The sequence below is a fragment of the Balaenoptera physalus genome, assembly GCF_965194825.1.
Source record: "Balaenoptera physalus genome assembly, chromosome: 1".
NCBI lineage: Eukaryota > Metazoa > Chordata > Mammalia > Artiodactyla > Balaenopteridae > Balaenoptera > Balaenoptera physalus.
The window spans coordinates 66,239,743-66,257,908 of NC_138882.1; the positions used below are offsets into that span (position 1 = coordinate 66,239,743).

An 18,166-nucleotide genomic window follows, 5' to 3' on the forward strand; every position below is an offset into this window, starting at 1 on the left:
AGTGAATCACTTTGCTGCACACCTGGAACTAACACGACATTGTAAGTCAACTATGCTTCAAAAGAAAAAAAAAAAAAAAAAAAGGTAGTCAGAAGTTCCAAGCAGAAGAAACCCTTTTATCACTCAGGAGATAAACACCACTGCATGAACAAGCAAAGAAACACTTGCCTGTAGGTTAATTTAGATTTTTCTAGTATTTTCTTCTTTCTGGAACTTGTTAAAGCTGGGCCCAAAATATCTAGATAACTGTCAAATCGGGGCGACAGATACTTGGTGAGGGGTTCATTGCTTCTACTGGTTCTTAGGTTTGAATCTTCACACAATCAGGAGGAAGAAGTCCTACAGAGGACGTCTGCAATGAGTGAATGGTTTTTTCCTTACTGAAGGTCCTCCTTTTATGTCTCCTTCACTTTAATTTCCCTTTTCTCTAACCCTACCCTTTTCAAAAGGATGAAATGGAGCTGCAAGGTGTCTTGTTCCCTCAAGAAAGGAAGTAAGTCATTAATGACTAGGGTTTGAGAAGAAGGCAGGCAATCATGAGCTTGTAGAATGCTAAAAATGGGAGACAGCGCAATTGCTGTGGTGAGCTAAGACTTATTAAATAATTATAGTCACAAAACCACAAGTACCATATGACCCCACTCAGGAGGTATGTAGAGTAGCCAAACTCATAGAAACAGAAGGTAGAATGGAGGTTGCCAGCGGCTGGGGGAGGCGGGGTAGTGGGGAGCTGTGTAATGGATATAGTTTCAGTGTTACATGATGAAAAAGTTCTGGAGATTGGGTGTCCAACAATGTGAATATACTTAACACTACTGAAACGTACACTTAAACATGGTTTAAGATGGTAAATTTTATGTTATGTATATTTTACTACAATTAAAAATAATAATTATTATTATAAGAAGAGTCTACATTTAAGGGGCAGTTTCTCGCTATGTGCTGATACTGGGCTCAACATTTTTAAATCATCCCATTTACTTATTACAACCTTGTGTGCTGGCCATTATTATTATACCCACTCTACTTACGGTGAAGCCTGAGGTGAAGTGACTTCCCCAAGTCAAGTGGCAGTGGAGCCAGGATTCCAACGCGAGGAGTCCAACCCCAGAGCCCACCCTCCTTCCAGCTGCACCTCCCAGGCAAACTGGTACCACCCGTGGGGCTGGAGATAAACTCAGTTTTGCATGGTATCTCCACATGTAGCACTATGTATCCAGAATGTCTTCTGTCCCTGCCACTTCTAATATACTATTTTAAAAGAAGAGGGGGTGGGGGACAGGACACACAGCCACAAGCCAGCTAGGGTTGCTGTCTGAATACAAAGTTAAGATCAATGAGGTTAGCTTTAGAAAAGGAAAAAAAGAAATCATATGGAAGACTCAGGGAAGGTGATTTACAATTTCTTCACTCCTGTGCCATTTTGAAGATATTATCTCAATTGCTTTACAACAAGATACTATTTTACCTTTTTTTTTCTTAATGAGAAGACTGAAGCTTAGAGATTTCAATCAAGCTAAATGACTTGCTCAAGGTCATGGAGCCGAATCTCAAGCCACAGATCTTCTAATTGCAAAGGCACAATTCTTTTCACTATTCCAAACTGAAGCAGCTTTGGCATCAGCCCCAATACTCTCTATAAGTTTACTCCACTTCCAGAGAACAGGGAGGGAACTGGTTAGAAATGTAATTCTGTTTTGTCCCACTGTATCATTAAAGTCAACTTTCATAGAATTTCATGTGACTCAAGGCAGGCAAGTGATATCAAAAAGAAGCTAAAAGTACACACACACACACACACACGCTCAAGGTATTTGGAACCTAAATTTGGATTATATTCAACAAATCCAGCTGTTAGGAGCCAGAAATTTGGAGGGCCCGGAAAATTCTCTGAAGAAAAATCTGTAGGACTAAATCTCACAAACAACTACAGTGATGGAGAACAACTCACAATGACTTTAAGATTCTTTCCCACATTGTAATTCCAAGAACATGTCAACACTGGACTTCATCATTAGGCCAGTCCACCAGATGTGCTAACCAATATGGCGGACTCCCTTCTCGGGGACACTTCCCATTCATTCGGGAAGACCCAGGAGCAGTCAGTCAACAGCCCTTCAAGCTAGCGGTTTCCAACAGGGCAGCTGGTGAGTCTGCACAGGTTCCCATATTGCTATAGGAAGTACAGCAATTCTCTAAACTGATTCTCACGTAGGAGGTGGCTCAGACAGCCTAGACACCACCTTAATGTGCCATTTCTAGCATGTGTGTGTCTTCTAAGATCTTCCTTAAGATCCTCTTGTCCAATCCCAATATGGCCAAATGAGGAAAACAAACGAAACAAACAGAGCAAATGAGCTCTGGTGGCCTTTTTGTTGGGTGAACCACCAACCACCCCAACACATAACCTGGATGGAGCCCAAGATGGTCAGCTCAGAGCAACATAGCTCAGCCCTACAGAGGGCTTCAGGCTGGGTGTGTCCCCAGGGGACGGGGTTGGTATTTCTCATGCGCAACCTTACAGAAGAGTACAGGCTGAGGGCTATGCGCCCAACATGCAAGAATCGCATCAAGCTGTCTGTCCCGCTCAGAGTGAGCTGCTTCATTATCAGAGGGAGCACTGCTGAGATGGAGGAAAACCTAGCAACCACACAGCACGCAGCTTAAAATAGTCAGCCAGCTCCAGGTGAGGCACCTGACTCATCACTCCCTCCCCACCCTTCAGAATGGGTTGTGGGCATCAGTTAACACCTGCCCTGAAGGCACCACCCAGCAGCTAAGAGTGCAAGAAGGCCAGATGCTTAGCCTCCTCACGCAGGAAGACCCCATCTAACTCCGTCACTCTGGGACTGGGTACAAGTCACCTCGATAACTCTTAAAAGCAGCTTTCCCTGTCACTATCATCAAGTAAGAAACACACCGCTGGAACCTCCCTGGTGGTGCAGTGGTTAAGAATCTGCCTGCCAATGCAGGGGACACGGGTTCAATCCCTGGTCCAGGAAGATCCCACATGCCGCGGAGCAACTAAGCCGGTGCGCCACAACTACTGAGCCTGTGCTCTAGAGCCCACGAGCCACAACTACTGAAGCCCGCGCGCCTAGAGCCCGTGCTCTGTAACGAGAGAAGCCACCGCAATGAGAAGTCTGCACACTGCAATGAAGACCCAACACAGCCAAAAATAAATTAATTAAGTTAAAAAAAAAAAAAAGAAAAAGAAAAAAAGAAACACACCACTAACTTATATGGTGCTCAGCACGGCCCCCAGACATTACATCACACCTTTGGGGGCTGGGGTTGCTCCCCATGTAGCTCAGAAGCTCTAATGTACAAGTATGAGAAAACCAAAGCCCCAGTAATTTGCCCTGAGACAGAACAGAGCTCAAATCTGCTGACTCAATTCCTGGTCAAGCCAACTATATGGAAGCAATAGGCAGGTGTCACTCAATGCTTCCCTGGGAATATCGGTAAGGCCAACCAGCCTTGGGTCCATAGATGACCCCAGAACCCATGCACTGCTAAATGGGTTCTCCTAGCTACAACTACAATACCACCACCACATACACACACAAATAAATAAGATCTAAATCAGAAACTCACTAAGTTGTTATGTGATAAAAAGGGTCTTAGACATCAAGAGGTAGCCACAGATCAGTTCAATCACTAAGAGGCGTTGGTGAGCATAGCTGCCTTACAGTAACTAAGAGCTCCTGGAACACAGGAACCAGTTACGACTCAGCTTTTATTCCCAGGGCCTGGCAGGCCTTGGCACCTGGGGGGCTCACTCAAATGTAGTTAAATGGATGACCACAGGAAATGTCTGAATTGACGACTCAACAGTTTTCTTTTTCCTTCAGACCTGGAATTTCAAAAATATAGTTTGCCCTGCTCATCCTTAACATCAGCCTTGATTCCATCTTAAAACATATCACATACTCAGGTAGAGAGACAACTAGTTGTGTACCCAAATCTTAGCCCCCGAGTTTTAGCTGCGCACATGACTACATTTCCCAGCCTCCCTTACAGCCTGTGACTGTACTAAGTTCTGACCAATTAGACTAATTGTGAAATGGAAGCTTCTAGAATCTCCTAAAAGGATAAGGGTCCCCCTTTTGACTCTCTCTTTCCTTTTGGCTGGAATGAAGACTTGATTGCTGGAGCTCAAGCGGCCACACTGTAGGATTGATATCATGCTAACTAAGGGTAGTGAAGCAGCTAAATAAAGGAGCCACAGACTCAAAAGATCATGGAACTAAGATAGGAATGAGGTAAATTATCTTGTTTAAACCCTGTTGTTTGAAGTTTTCTGTCTCTTTCAACTTAAATAATCCTAATGTCAACACCCACATGCCCAGTATACCTTAGTGTAAATGTCCTCCTGAAAGCTGCAGCAATTCTCCTGTCCTGGGCCAAGAGTCTGCCTTATTCATCACAGGCGCCACAAGCATCCCCTCAGACAAGTAATTTCTTTGTGAGTTTTAAAAGGTGAGGTGAGGAGCATTTTGCCTGGACCAATGTTCCCAGACTACTGCGCACCTCTCTGCCACCTGCCAGTCTCTTTCTCTGTATTTACCCTGATGTGTCAGAGTGGAGTTAAACATCCTCCTCATCTTTTAGCACATTACTTGTGCTGCAGGCCAAGCACTCCATAGAGGAAGCTGCAGCTGGGAGGGGGGAAACCAGATTATAAACAGTACTAGATGAAAACGCCCCACAATGGAAGCTCTCACTTGTGTGTGTGTGTGTTTTTTTTTAAATTGGAGTATTAATTGCTTTACGATGTTGTATTAGTTTCTGCTGTACAACAAAATGAATCAGCTATATGTATACATATGTCCTCTCCCTCTTGGACCTCCCTCCCCCGCCGCATCCCACCCATCTAGGTCATCACAGAGCAGTTTTAATTCCTGATCCGTGTTGGTACTGCAAAGGTAGTCCAGCCTAGAAAATCCCAGGTATTAGCCTGCAGCTGAGAAAAATTCTAGCTGATCAACAGTCACCAATATAAACATATTCCCAGGACTTTTCAGTGAATTGTCCATCTAAGCTCTATTCCTAGCAAAGACATTTAAAATAATTCACTTCTGGGTTTGTAAAATTACCTAGTTGGCTCTGTTCTCTTTGGAGTCACGAGCCCCTGCAGAGAAACCCCCTCAAAGAACACTCACTCATGAAATTAAACTTGTTTAGAATCAACTGAGGGATGATGAACAATAGCTAACAAACAGACGCCAGGAACTGTTCTAAGGACTTTACATTTACTACGTTATTTAATCCTCAAATCAACTCTATGAGGTGCGTGGTCTTACTGTGCCCATCTTACATACAGGAAATGGAGGTACAGAGGTAGATTAAGTGACTTGGCCCAAGATCACACAGCGAGAGAGCAGCTGAGCCGGTCTTCACATTCAGGCAGGCTGGCTTCAGGACGCCGGCTCTTAACAACCACACACACTGCCTGCCTTGCCACTGCATCAGAAGGGGACAGAAACCTCTTCTCTTCCCGAGAGCCACAGTGACCCTACAACACAGGTGCAGTGTCCACAACAAAAACTACAGGAGCTGCCAGGAACAGAACACTTTCAGCATGGCTCTGTAATTTCCTCCCCTCGGGCTCCAAAGCACAGGCTTGCTGGACTTCCTTAGAAGTTAGTTTTCCTGAGAAATATTTTACTAGGAAAAGAGTAAGACAAGTCACTTCTGATCCCCCACTTTGTTGTATACTTGAAACTAACACAACACTGTAAAATAACTATACTTCAGTTAAAAAAACTCAGGCAAAACATCAGGCAAGGGGCTTCCCTGGTGGCGCAGTTGTTAAGAATCCACCTGCCAATGCAGGGGACACGGGTTCGAGCCTTGGTCCCGGAAGATCCCACATGCCGTGGAGCAGCTGGGCCCGTGAGCCACAATTACTGAGCCTGCGCGTCTGGAGCCTGTGCTCCGCAACGAGAGGCCGCGATAGTGAGAGGCCCGTGCACCACGATGAAGAGTGGCCCCCGCTTGCCGCAACTAGAGAAAGCCCTTGCACAGAAACGAAGACCCAACACAGCCATAAATAAATAAATAAATAAAATTTAAAAAGAGATAAGCAAAACATTCTCTCTATAAATTTGATCTTTAAAAAAAAAAAACATCAGGCAAGACAGGACTGTGCTTGTGCTCAAGTGGCGATGCAGGCCTCACCACCGGGTTACAATTATCCGGTATAAAACAATGATTGATTTCAGCCTCCTCTTGCTGATTCTGAGCCTGAATATGGAATCTGTGGACACTTCTTTGTATTCCCCACAGGACAAACACAAAAGGCACCACCACCACTCTCCCCACTCCTAAAAAAATGGAATGCATCTAGGCTTATTGCTAGCTTCGATGAATTTGCTCCTTATGAAGCCCTCTGCAAAAGGTAGAAGCAAGAGGAGGCATGCTGGAGGGTCAATTCTCACTGCCTCATGGGTGCAAGTGAGGCTGGATCTCTTTTCTTCCCCTTTTACTTGAGGGGCAGGAGGCAAGCTGAGATGGTAAAACCTAGCCAACCGAACCCCCTGTCCGAGGAAAAGCTGAGCACGTCTTTGGACGAGGGGTGCCAAAGCCCACCCACTTCGTACAGTTTGGCTTACGAAGCAAGGATAATATGCCTATTACAGAAATTATGGCCCAGGACTTGAAGTCCTTCTGGAGAGAGGCACAAAAAAGAAAGCTGACTCCCCCCTGTTTTTAAAAAATGAATGGATAAAAAGGCGAGGACAATGTGCCAGTTGGATCCTTGGCTGAATCTTTGCAAATTGAAGGCCACACATGGGTAAACGTTTAACGTGGACTAAACAGCACAAGACTGCTTTGTTGTACAAAGCATATTTGAGTTAACTCTTCCTTTCCAGTAATCCTTATCCAAATTGTGGAAAACCAGAAGTTAGCCTATCTGGCGGTCAAAAGATTTTTTTTTTTTTCATTTTCTCTTTAGGGTTCCTCTAGCACCTGCGTCTAACTGCAGCACAGCAGGGAGAGGAAACCAAAAGCGTGTGCCACGCACCCACTTCTCCTTCCTTTTGGAAAGTCTCTTTCACTGTCCTTGAAAACCAAACTTCCCACTTATTCCTCATAGCGTCTGAAGAAAGGGGTTCAAATCCTCTATTAAGAAATTCAATTGCCTCAAGTTATCCCTTCCAGATTTTGATGGATTCATCATTCATCAACTACCTCCTTGGCCCCCAAACTCCTCTGGAATCCAAAAATAAATAAATAAAAGAATTCCCAAAGCTACACACCATGTTACTCTATAAAGTATGGTGAGTTTACCACAATGTAAATCACCATAAGTCATCAGGGCTAATCTACTGTTGGCAGATAAGAGGCGTTAAAGCACATATCCTTTGCAGAGAATGATTTTCTTTTATTAATTTGTGAAACTGAAGCAACTATCAGTAGACACAGGCCAAACTTTTGTTTTAGACTCACACAAATAAGTCCACTTGCTTGACAGAGGAAGGACAGTCTTTTCCAGAAATGGTGCTGGACCAACTGGACATTTATTGGCAAAAAAAATGAACCTTGACCTAAACCTCATACCTGATATACAAATTAACTCAAAATGAATCACGGGCTTATGTAAAACAGAAAACTTATTAGGGGGAATTCCCTGATGGTTCAGTGGTTAAGACTTGGTGCTTTCACTACCAGGGCCCGGGTTCAATCCCTGGTGGGGGAACTAAGATCCTGCAAGCCACGTGGCACAGCCAAAAAAAGAAAGTCTTCAGGATCTAGTGCTTGGCAAAGATTTCTTAGACTTGACACCATAAGCATGACCCATAAAAGGGAAAGCTGATAAACCGAATTTTGTCAAAAGTAAACTTGGCTCTGTGAAACCTCTCTCTTAAGGGGATGAAAAGACAAGCTACAGACTGGGAGAAAATACTCACAAAGCACATATCAAACAAAAGACTAGTATCTTATATAAAAAATTCTCAAAATTCAACAGTAAAATACAAACACTCCTACTAGAACATGGGTAAAAGACATGAAGAAGCATTTCACCCAAGAGGGTATAGAGATGGCAAATACGCACATGAAAAGATGCTCAATATCATTTAGCCGTTAGGGAAATGTAAATTTAAACCAGGATGACATTTCACTACATACCTATCAGCACAGCTAAAATAAAAAATAGTGACCACACCAAATGTTGGTGACGGGAAGGAAAGCGACCACTCATACGCTGCTGGTAGACATGTAAATGGCTCACATCCTCAGGAAAACAATTCGGCACTTTAAAAACTAAACGTGCAACTATGATATGATCCTGCAATTGTACTCCTTCCTGGGCATTTATATAGCCCAGAGAAATGAAAACATGTTCACACAGAGGCTTGTACGCATATGTTCACAGAAGCTTTAGTCATAATAGCCAGAAACTGGAAATCACCCAGAAGTTCTCCAGTGGGTGAATGCTTAAACAAACTGGTGACATACACCAAGGAGCACCAGTGAGCAATGAAAACGAATGAACTCCTACCTACCTGTAGGAATCTCCAGAGAATTATGCTAAAGGCGCGGGGGAGGGGGGGTAATGTATGATTCCATTTATGTAACATTCTAGCAATGACAAAATGATGGAAATGCAGAAGAGGTTACTGGTTGACAGAGATGAGGGACAATGGGGGATCGCAGTGGTGGGAGAAGGCAGGGGTGGCTAATAAAGGGCAACATGAAGGAGGGGTCCTGTGGTGATGAAATGTTCTATATCTTCACTTTATTGAGGTCAGTGCCCTGTAAGATATTACCATTGGGGAAACTGAGTAAAGGGTACATGGGATCTCTCTGCTTTATTTCTTACAACTGTATGTGAATCTACAATTATCTCCCAAAAAAGTTTATCTGAAAAAAAGATCAATGACCATCCATCTTTTGTGATTCAACTTCTGTCGTGGGTTGAATTGTGGCCCCCCAAAAAGATATGACCATGTCCTAAACACTGGAACCTCAGAATGTGACCTTATTTGGCATAAAGGTCTTTGCAAATGTAACTAAGGTTGAGGGTCTCGAGATGAGACCATCCTTGGAATGGATGGGCCCTAAACCCAATGACAAGTGTCCTTGTAGGAAACAGAAAAGGAGGAAATACAGAGACATGAGGAAACACCACGTGAAGATGAAGGCAGAGATTGGAGTGATGTATCTATAAGCCAAGGAACTCCACCAGAAGCTAGGACAGGAGCACAGAACAGATTCTCTTTCAGAGCCTTCGGAAGAAACCAATGCTGCCGAACATCTACATTTTGGATTTCTGGCCTCCAGAAATGTAAGAGAATAAATTTCTGTTGTTTTAAGCCACCAAGTTTGTGACAATTTGTTACTGCAGCCTTAGAAAGCTCATACACCTGTCATTTTTCAATGGGTGAGTTTAATTTCTCTCGTTTTTTAAATCACAGAGAATATGAGCACGTTCTTCAACTTCTATTAATGTATACTCTTGGACACAATTTTTTTTCTTCTTCCAGAGGATATATTCCATAAGGATATGTATCATTTCATTCTATAATCTTTTCCTGCAGAATTTTTCCTGATGTTTTCCATTTGCTCTAAGTGTAAACTATTACTAGCTGGCATATAGGAGTGTCACCTTCATCAAATATCCTGGTTAATAATTATCATACATGCTAAAGAGACTCAACCAATTTTTAAAGATTTCAACTACACTCAAAAGAAACTAGACTGAGCACTAGGCTAAATCTACTGTTTCCTTGGTAACTAAGAAGTTGCTTTTAGATCCAGCAATGTGCTTCAGGGTCTTCAAAATGAGTACCAATTATTAGGCTGCAGATGTGTAAAAAGTGCCATTTTGTATCGTGATAGAAATGCCCTAAGCTTCTGAGCAAGATAGGTTTAAAAAAAAAGAGACCGAGATGGACAAAAACTACCACTTAGCGCAAAGTTCTAAAAGGTGAAAAATGGGTCCTTTTGAATCAGGCTGGGCACACGGGACCTGGCTTGATTCCTGACTTTACCACACCTACACCAATTATGTGTCAGACAACTCAACCTCTCAGACCATTAACTGTCCTTGTTGCAAATGGTAGGAATGACAGCCATTCCACAAATGGGCTCTAAGTGTTAACAGGTCAATATATATAAGATAGTGGCTAACACAAAATACATGCTCAATAAAAATTATTCTTGTCTCTAAAACCCCTTAAATTTTCATTTATACAAATATTTCCTAGAAACAATCTATTGGGAAACTTTTTATTTTGTAACTCAGTTGAAGACTTCATCCTGATTCATGGCCATTCATTTTATTTTCTTCACATCTATGAAACCGTACAGGACTACGTTCTGTCTCCAGCTCAGAATTCTGTCATTTGTCCCTGCTTCATTGTTAAACCTTGGTGATCTAAAACCTGAGCTGAAATTCTAGGTTGTTTTTGGGTTTTTTGGTTTTTTTTTTGTTTTTTTGATTTTTTTAGTTTTTATCTTGGTTTTTCTACTTACTTAATCTCTATTACCCTTTTCAAGGCAGTTAGCTTTTTAAGAGGCAATATCTGAAACATGGTACAAAATCTAAAAGGTATGAAACAGCACAAAGTGTGAAGTCTGCCTTCTTCCCACCCCACATCCCAACCACCTTTCTGACTTTCTTGCAGGTGCTGTTTTCGGTTTTCATGTACATCCTTTGAGAGGCGGTCACTGCATATAAAAAACAGAAGTGTGTGCAAACTTTTCAAACAAACACTAACACAATGCTGTACCTTCATTCACTCATATATTTTGAAGATTTTCTCATCAGTGCATTTAAGACCTCTTCCTTTACAAGTGCATACATTCCATTGTATGAATGGAACCGCAGCTAGTCTTCCACTGATAAACATTTCAGTCGTGCCCAACTTTTTCTAAAACAAGCATCATGTATGGGCAAATGTATACACCTGTCAGATAAATTTCTAGTAGTGGATCTGCTAGGGCAAAGAATCTGTATTTTTTAAAATTTCCATATATAAGCCCAGATATCCCCCAGCATCAGTGATTTACATACATCTATTTCCTCATACTCTTAGTCTCTAACTTAATGTTATCTACCTATTTAATTTACGTTTCCATTTTAGGTGAGGCTAAACATCTTTTATATGCCTAAAAGCCTTTGTTTTTCTTTTTCTGAAACCAGTCTGTTGATAGCCTATCCTCACTTCTCTGTTGATTTACTGATCTTTTCTTTATTGAAAAGCTCTTGATATCCATTAAGAAAATTGACCATTTCTCATTTGTATTACAAATATCCTTTCCAGTGAACTTTTACCCTTAAAAAAGGGTTGTTTCCTGAAGAAAATTTTTATTTGTGTAGTTAAATTGATTAACTTCGTAATGCTTTTATCATGTTGTATTTTAAAAAGACTTCCTCATGCAGAAATTTATAATCAATTCCCCCGAGTTTTCTTCTTCTTAGGGACCCTTTCTTGGCCTTCAACTCCCAAGATCCCAACCAGATCAAAGGAGGACCGCAAGAGGGCACCAATCCAGAGGCTCTCTGAACCCTGAACCTACAGGCCAGACACCCAGGGAGCACCGAGGGCAAAAAACTGAAAGGAAATGAGATCTAACAGAGTGGGTTGTAAGGAACTTCCTGTGCACATGCAAAGAGTTACAGAAAAACCTGCTGCTGTGTCCCTCTGGAATTCATCCGGAAAGAGACACAGGATCTGCTTTCAACCCTCTGGTCCACAGCTGCACACATGTTGAGATCAGACTTGTGTTGTGGCACCACTTTTAGGGGAGAAATCTGCAGCAGGTTTAGAGTCCATCACAGATGAAGGCCATGTGCAAAGTTATCTTTCTTTCAAACAAGGTAATATCTTCCCACCAGCATGAAACCCTGTTTCTTCTCTACCATGACAAATAACTAAAGTAAGCGCACACATCCCCACTGAAAAACCCCCCACAAACTAAAGACTAACGGGGAATTCCAGTCCAAACAAACCTCCTATAAAGAATACATATATAACGAAAGATAACAGATTAAGAAGCACATTATATACCATGTGTTTCTCATCTTACCTTGATAATGTCCTTCTCTTTCCCCCCTTCTCACTTGACATGGCTCCTGCAGATTCCCAGACTTGTGTTGTGGGAATTCCCAGACTTGTGTTGCACAGGAAGTACCCACAGGGAAGCTTCCTGCAGTGTGCTGTCTCTCCATAATGCAGTGAGAGGCTTGAATCTCTTCCTCTTATATCAGTCAAACAGAACCCTCTTGCCAGAGACTGTGGCTCAATAACTCCTGTGAGTGGCAGCTAAGCATCTTCTTTCATAAATTAAAGTTATCTTTCAACATATTGTATTAGGAAAACTGAATATCCACAGGAAGGGAGGGAGGGAGGAAGGAAGGAAGGAAGAGGGAGGGAGGAAGGAAGGAAGGAAGGGAAGGAGGGAGGAAGAGGGAGGGAGGGAGGGAAGGAAGGAAAAGGAGGAGGAAGGAGGGAGGGAGGGAAGGAAGGAAGGAAGAGGAGGGAGGGAGGGAGGGAGGGAGGGAAGGGAAAAAAGAACTGGAACCACACCTTATACAATATACAAAAATTAACTCTAAATGGACCAAAGGCCTAAACGTAAGATTTGAAACCACAAAACTCTTAGAAGAAAACACAGGAGGAAAGCATCATGATGTTGGATTTGGCAATTATTTTTTGTTTGGATATGAAACCAAAGGCACAGGCAACAAGAGAAAAAAATAAGATGGACCTCATCAAAAGTAAAACCTTTTGACCATCAAAGGACACTATGAACAGAGTAAAAAAGCAACCTAAGGAATGGGAGAAAATATTTTCAAATCATATATCTGATAAGGGATTGGTACCCAGAATACACAAAGAACTCTTACAATGACAACAACAAAAAAAACAGATTAAAAAATGATCAAGACTTGAACAGACACTTCTCCTAAGAATATATGAGTGGCCGATAAGCACATGAAAAGATGATCAACATCACTAATCATTAGGGAAACGAAAACCAATACCACAGTGAGATACCTCTTCACATCCATTAGGATGGCTATTAGCAGAAGAAAATAACAAGTGATGGCAAGGATATAGAGAAACTGGAAGCCTGTGCACTGCTGGTGGGACGGTAAAATGGTGCAACCACTGTGGAAGACAGTACAGTGATTCCTCAAAACACTAAACATAGAATTACCATAAGCTCCAACAATTCCAGTTCTAGATACACACCCAAAAGAACTGAAAGAAAGGAACAGATATTTGTACACCCATGTTCAAAGCAGCATTATTCACAATAGCCAAAAGATGGAAGCAGTCCAAATGTCTATCGATGGATGAATGGATAAACAAAATGTGGTATATAACCATACAATGGAATATCTATTCACCCTTAAAAAGGAAGCAAATTTTGACACACGCTACAACATGGATGAAACTTAATTCCTGGAAGAATTAAGCCAAATGAAATAAGCCAATCACAAAAGGATAAATACTGTATGATTTGCTTATGAGGTACCTAGAATAATCAAATTCACAGAGACAGAAAGTAGAATGGTGGTTTCCAGGGGCTGGGGGGGAGAGGGAAATGAGGAGTCATTGTTTAACAAGTACAGAGTTTTAAGTTGGAGAAGATGGAAAAGTTCTGGAGATGAATGATGGTAAATACATTCACAACAATTTAATGCCATAGAACGGTACACTTCAAAATGGTTCAAACGGTAAATTTTATGTTATGTGTATTTTGCCGCAATAAAAACTTATCTATTATTTATATTACTAACCTTGTATCACCAAACTAGGGACAAGGGTCTGATCTCATTCATCTTTGTACACCTGTCCCAGTGCCAAGCCCTCAATAAAAGTATACTGAGCCAAAGTCACATTTCTCATGTAGAGTCTAAAACCAAGATGTCTTCCAGCTTCACGTTCAGAGTACTGAAAAGCAGCCCCTGAAGCCATGATTTGGGGGGAGGGGCGAGACACACACCGTGTCTTATAACCCTTTTCTCAGTTATAGAAATCAATTCTCTCATTAACAAATACTTAACAAAAAAAATTTAAAAATCAATAGTTTGCATTACTAGTTACCAACTTCAAGCCAAGCTCTTAAAAGGTGCTTACTTCCTGGTATATGCCAAAAACACAGCATATACTCTAATCTCTCAGAGTTAACTTCCTCTTCCAAGAAGACTTAAAAGATTGCTCCTTGAAAGTATCTTTGCTCCCCCCTCCTCCTCCTTTTTTTCCCTCTCCCTACTCCCCACACTGGCCAACCACTCAGTTTTCTGCAGCCCTTCTTCCGTTTCCAGCCACACACCAACTAACTGCTAAGAAGAAAGCCCAGGTTAGTGAAAAGAGAATTAGATCAGGCTTGGTCTCACACCTACACGGAAGTAAGAATCCTGACGTGAGTCCTGCCATCACTGGTGGAAGTCAAGTCAGACCACAAGCGTGTTCCGTGATTAGTTATCACGGCTGTGGTCACCCTAGTTAACCACCCCCCGGCTTTTCCAAGCTCTCTCATAGGGTCCTCGGCTATGATGGGACGTCTGCTCCTTTCAGATCACCTCTACTGTCTTCTCATGGTGGACAGTCTGAAATGGAATGAACAGTCAGTGGCTCGCTTTTGTACGAGAGAGGGTTTTTTAAAAAAAGAAAAAAAAAAAAAGACAATCTAGTGTGTACATGTCAATCTCAAACTCCCAATCTATCCCTCCCCCACCGGAACCTTAAGTTCTTTCTCTAACCTGTCAGTCTGTTTCTGTTTTGTAAATAAGTTCATTTTTATCATTTTTTTTAGATTCCACATAGAGCCATATCATATGATATTTGTCTTTTGTCTGTCTGACTTGACTTCACTTAGTATGATAATCCTTCTATATTTAAAATAGGTAACCAACAAGGACCTACTGTATAGCACAGGGAACTCTGCTCAATATTCTCTAACAACCTAAATGGGAAAAGAATTTGAGAAAGAATAGATACATGTATATTAAATAAATAAACAGATAGATAAAGGCAATATAATATAGGTCTCTCTTTTTACATGAAAAAATAAGGAATATATAAATAGGGCTGAGTTTTCGAGAAGGAACTTACCCCGCCCCACCCCCAAAAGAAGCAAGAGCAAAAAATGCTAGGAACAACCGGTTTTCTCGTTTTTTCTTCTACGGCTCTCACTGCTGCGCTCACCACGCCTGCTGCAGAGGGTGGGGGAGACCCTTACTGCATTGCCGCCCTGGCGACACACTGCATCTGGGGTCCAGCTGTCCTGGGAAACTACTCACAATGCTGCCAATGGCATGCACCGAGGATTTTGTTCCCGGCTTGGCAAGAGCATGAAAAACGTTCATCCTTTTAACCTATAATTAGACTTCTAGGAATTTATTCTAAGGAAATAATTAAAGAGGAACAAAAAATTTATGAAGATGTTCATCAATGCAAAAAAGTTAATGACAACCTACTTAGTCAGCAATGAGGGGAGTGGGTTTGTTAAATAAATTCTTGTACATTGCACATAAAATATAACACAGGTACCAGGCCATGTTTGCAAAACAATTTTGGTAATATGGGAAAATGCTCAGGATGTATTAAGTTTTTAAAAGCTATGTTTTTCTCAGTTTTGTCCAAAAACAAAATAAGGTCCATGGATGTATATATATTACAGTTCAGAAAGAAGTTTAATAATTTTAACAATGGTTAGGTCTGGGTGAAGCAAGTATAAATCATTTTTCTTCCTCCTTATACTATTTTACTTATTTTTTACACACCAAATGATAAAGTTCAAACAGAAAGAGGTCCAATCCAAAACCCCATACACAAGATGCTGATACCCATACAAATAATAAAATGACATTTGTTTCTGAAATGTTATTTTTAAAAATCAGTCTATTTATTTTAAAAAGACTGCTAAGAGGAAAAGCTGTGCACTCTGGTAAGGTTTACAACCCATTATCATTAGGACAGGTAGAGATGGAAAAAATTCTGTGGTTTCCTATTCTCATTTGGCACCCTGAGTCTGACCATTACAAAAGAACAAAGAATGCACAAAAACAGGTGGCAGATCCAGGACCCTGATATGAAGGGTCACTTACCTAGTTGTTGGAAAAATAAGGGGGCAACTATTAAAAAATAAATGACATGACTTTTTATAATACACGTAAGGTGATTGCCGTATTTCACAAATACATAATGTAACTGATATATACCATATGTGCTTTCTATAGACATTGCAGACAACTTAATTCTTTATTACAGACAAACCAGTTTGCAAACCAGCAATTAGGAAGCACTAGATCATCTCTATGACTCTACTACTAATATTCTGAATTTCTAAACACCCTGTTGGAAGTTATTCAGGCTCAACCATACTAAACACCCTGTTGGAAGTTATTCAGGCTCAACCAAACCAACTTTTGTAGTACTAGATACTACTTGACTACAGTCAAGTCCAAAACTAATTTCGAGCATGCTTTTTTAGCATCTGGTTCCAGTGACTCCCCTTTAACCCACAGAAGGTCCTGACTTGCAAAGAATGTTTCCTTCTTTACAAAATACCCTACAAGCAGTCCCCAACTTACAAACACACTGCCACCCAAAAGTTCACTGGCTGTGCAAAAATGGAACACATTTTTCCACATAAATGAGTGAGGATTAGGTCCCCAGCATAGCTTCTAATGTCATTTAACCCATACTGACGATCAGTCTACAAAACAAGAGAAAGCAATACTGCTGCATTGCTAAGATTTAAGTAGAAAAGAACAGCAGTACAACTGAGTAAGTGCTGCCGCTTGAGGACATAGACCTATGCTTCTAAAGCTTTTTTCTTCATGCTACTCACAGAAAATGGCCAGCGTGGCTGGTTCTTCAACACATAACCCGTCCACCATCTCTCCGGAGGTCTCTACTCCAAACCTCTTGGCCTCACTAGTTTTCTGTGTCTCCAGAGACGAGCCCTCAAGTGCATAAATCCCCCTTAGGGTCAACCTGCAAAGCACATCTTTAGCATAGCTGGGAACCAGGCACAGGAGAAGGCAGCAGCCTCTAAATGGAGGTCTCAATAGCTGTGCATCTGTTGTCTTGGGGCCCAAAGGCTCACACATAATTACATGTTTCCTAAGTTCCAGATCTGGCTGGGGGCAGTTGGGAACCAGACAGTAAAATTATCACTAAGTAGCCAAATGCCTAGCCAGGTCCCTGATTTAGATAAAGCTCTACTTTTTCTACACAGGGAGATCCTCATTTATAGGTTACTCCTTATTTTTGCCCACAAATCTAAGAAGCTTCCCTTCCAGATTTCAAGTCAAAGGGACACTAACTAACAGTAATTGTTGAGTACCTCTGTGTGGCACTATTTTATTCTCATTTAAGGGTCTAAGTGTCTTGTCAAGGCCACTCAGCAATGACATCGGACCTGTGACCTGAAACTAGACCCCACCTGGTGGATCTGAAGTCCTTGGAGGCAGAGTCAATGCCAGGAGTCAGCAGCCAGCAACAGGTTGAGTGCACTATTATGGTAAGAAAAACAAAAAACAAAAAAAAACAAAAGCTGACACAAGTCTCAGACTGCAGCAGCTCCATTCACTAATTGCTCCCTGCGGAAACAAAGGGGTGCTTGGGATGTTTTTCGATCACTTCTCCCTAAAATTAAGTTTTCCCAAGTGTTGGTACTTAAAGGGGACTCTCTGAAATGTGCCACCCTCGAGGTTCCGGGGGCAGGGTTGGGGGGGGGTGTTGGGGTTTTTACTCCCCAGGACCTCACACTTCCAGGCATCTCAGGTCGCCATTCCCTGAGCAGCAGAGATGTGGCCAGACTACAACCCTACGGATGCTTTCTGACGCGGATGCGGCCCTGTCCTGGCCCTGGCTGCCTTAGCAAGGGCAACCTCACGCTTCCCTGAGTGTTTTTGAAGCAGCAGGAAGAGACACTTCAGAGCACAGGTGACAGGATTAGCTTCCGAGAATAGTACCATCTGAGACCACTCAAAAGGAAGGGAAAATAGAAAATGAGACTGTGCATAGGAATAAAGAGACCGAAGAGAGCACATACCTGGGGACTTGAATGTTTTCAGTCAAGTATTTACTAAGGATTTCTACCAAGGCTCCTAAGAGGACTGATGGCTTCCTTTTCAATAAGCAAGGACTTCCAAGTGGGACTCATTAAAGAATAAAAAAATAAATAAAAA

At 41.8% G+C, this 18,166-nt stretch overlaps 1 protein-coding gene and 1 long non-coding RNA gene across 5 annotated transcripts in view; one reads left to right on the forward strand and one right to left on the reverse strand.

Moving 5' to 3' along the window:
- Nucleotides 1–18,166, reverse strand: part of UCK2 (uridine-cytidine kinase 2) — a 79,771-nt gene that overhangs the window by 24,636 nt on the left and 36,969 nt on the right. The window lies entirely within an intron of this gene.
- On the forward strand, nucleotides 1,476–18,014 carry LOC309649598. Its single transcript, XR_014257218.1, has 2 exons — nucleotides 1,476–16,362; nucleotides 16,431–18,014. It is a non-coding gene; the product is annotated as an uncharacterized lncRNA (long non-coding RNA).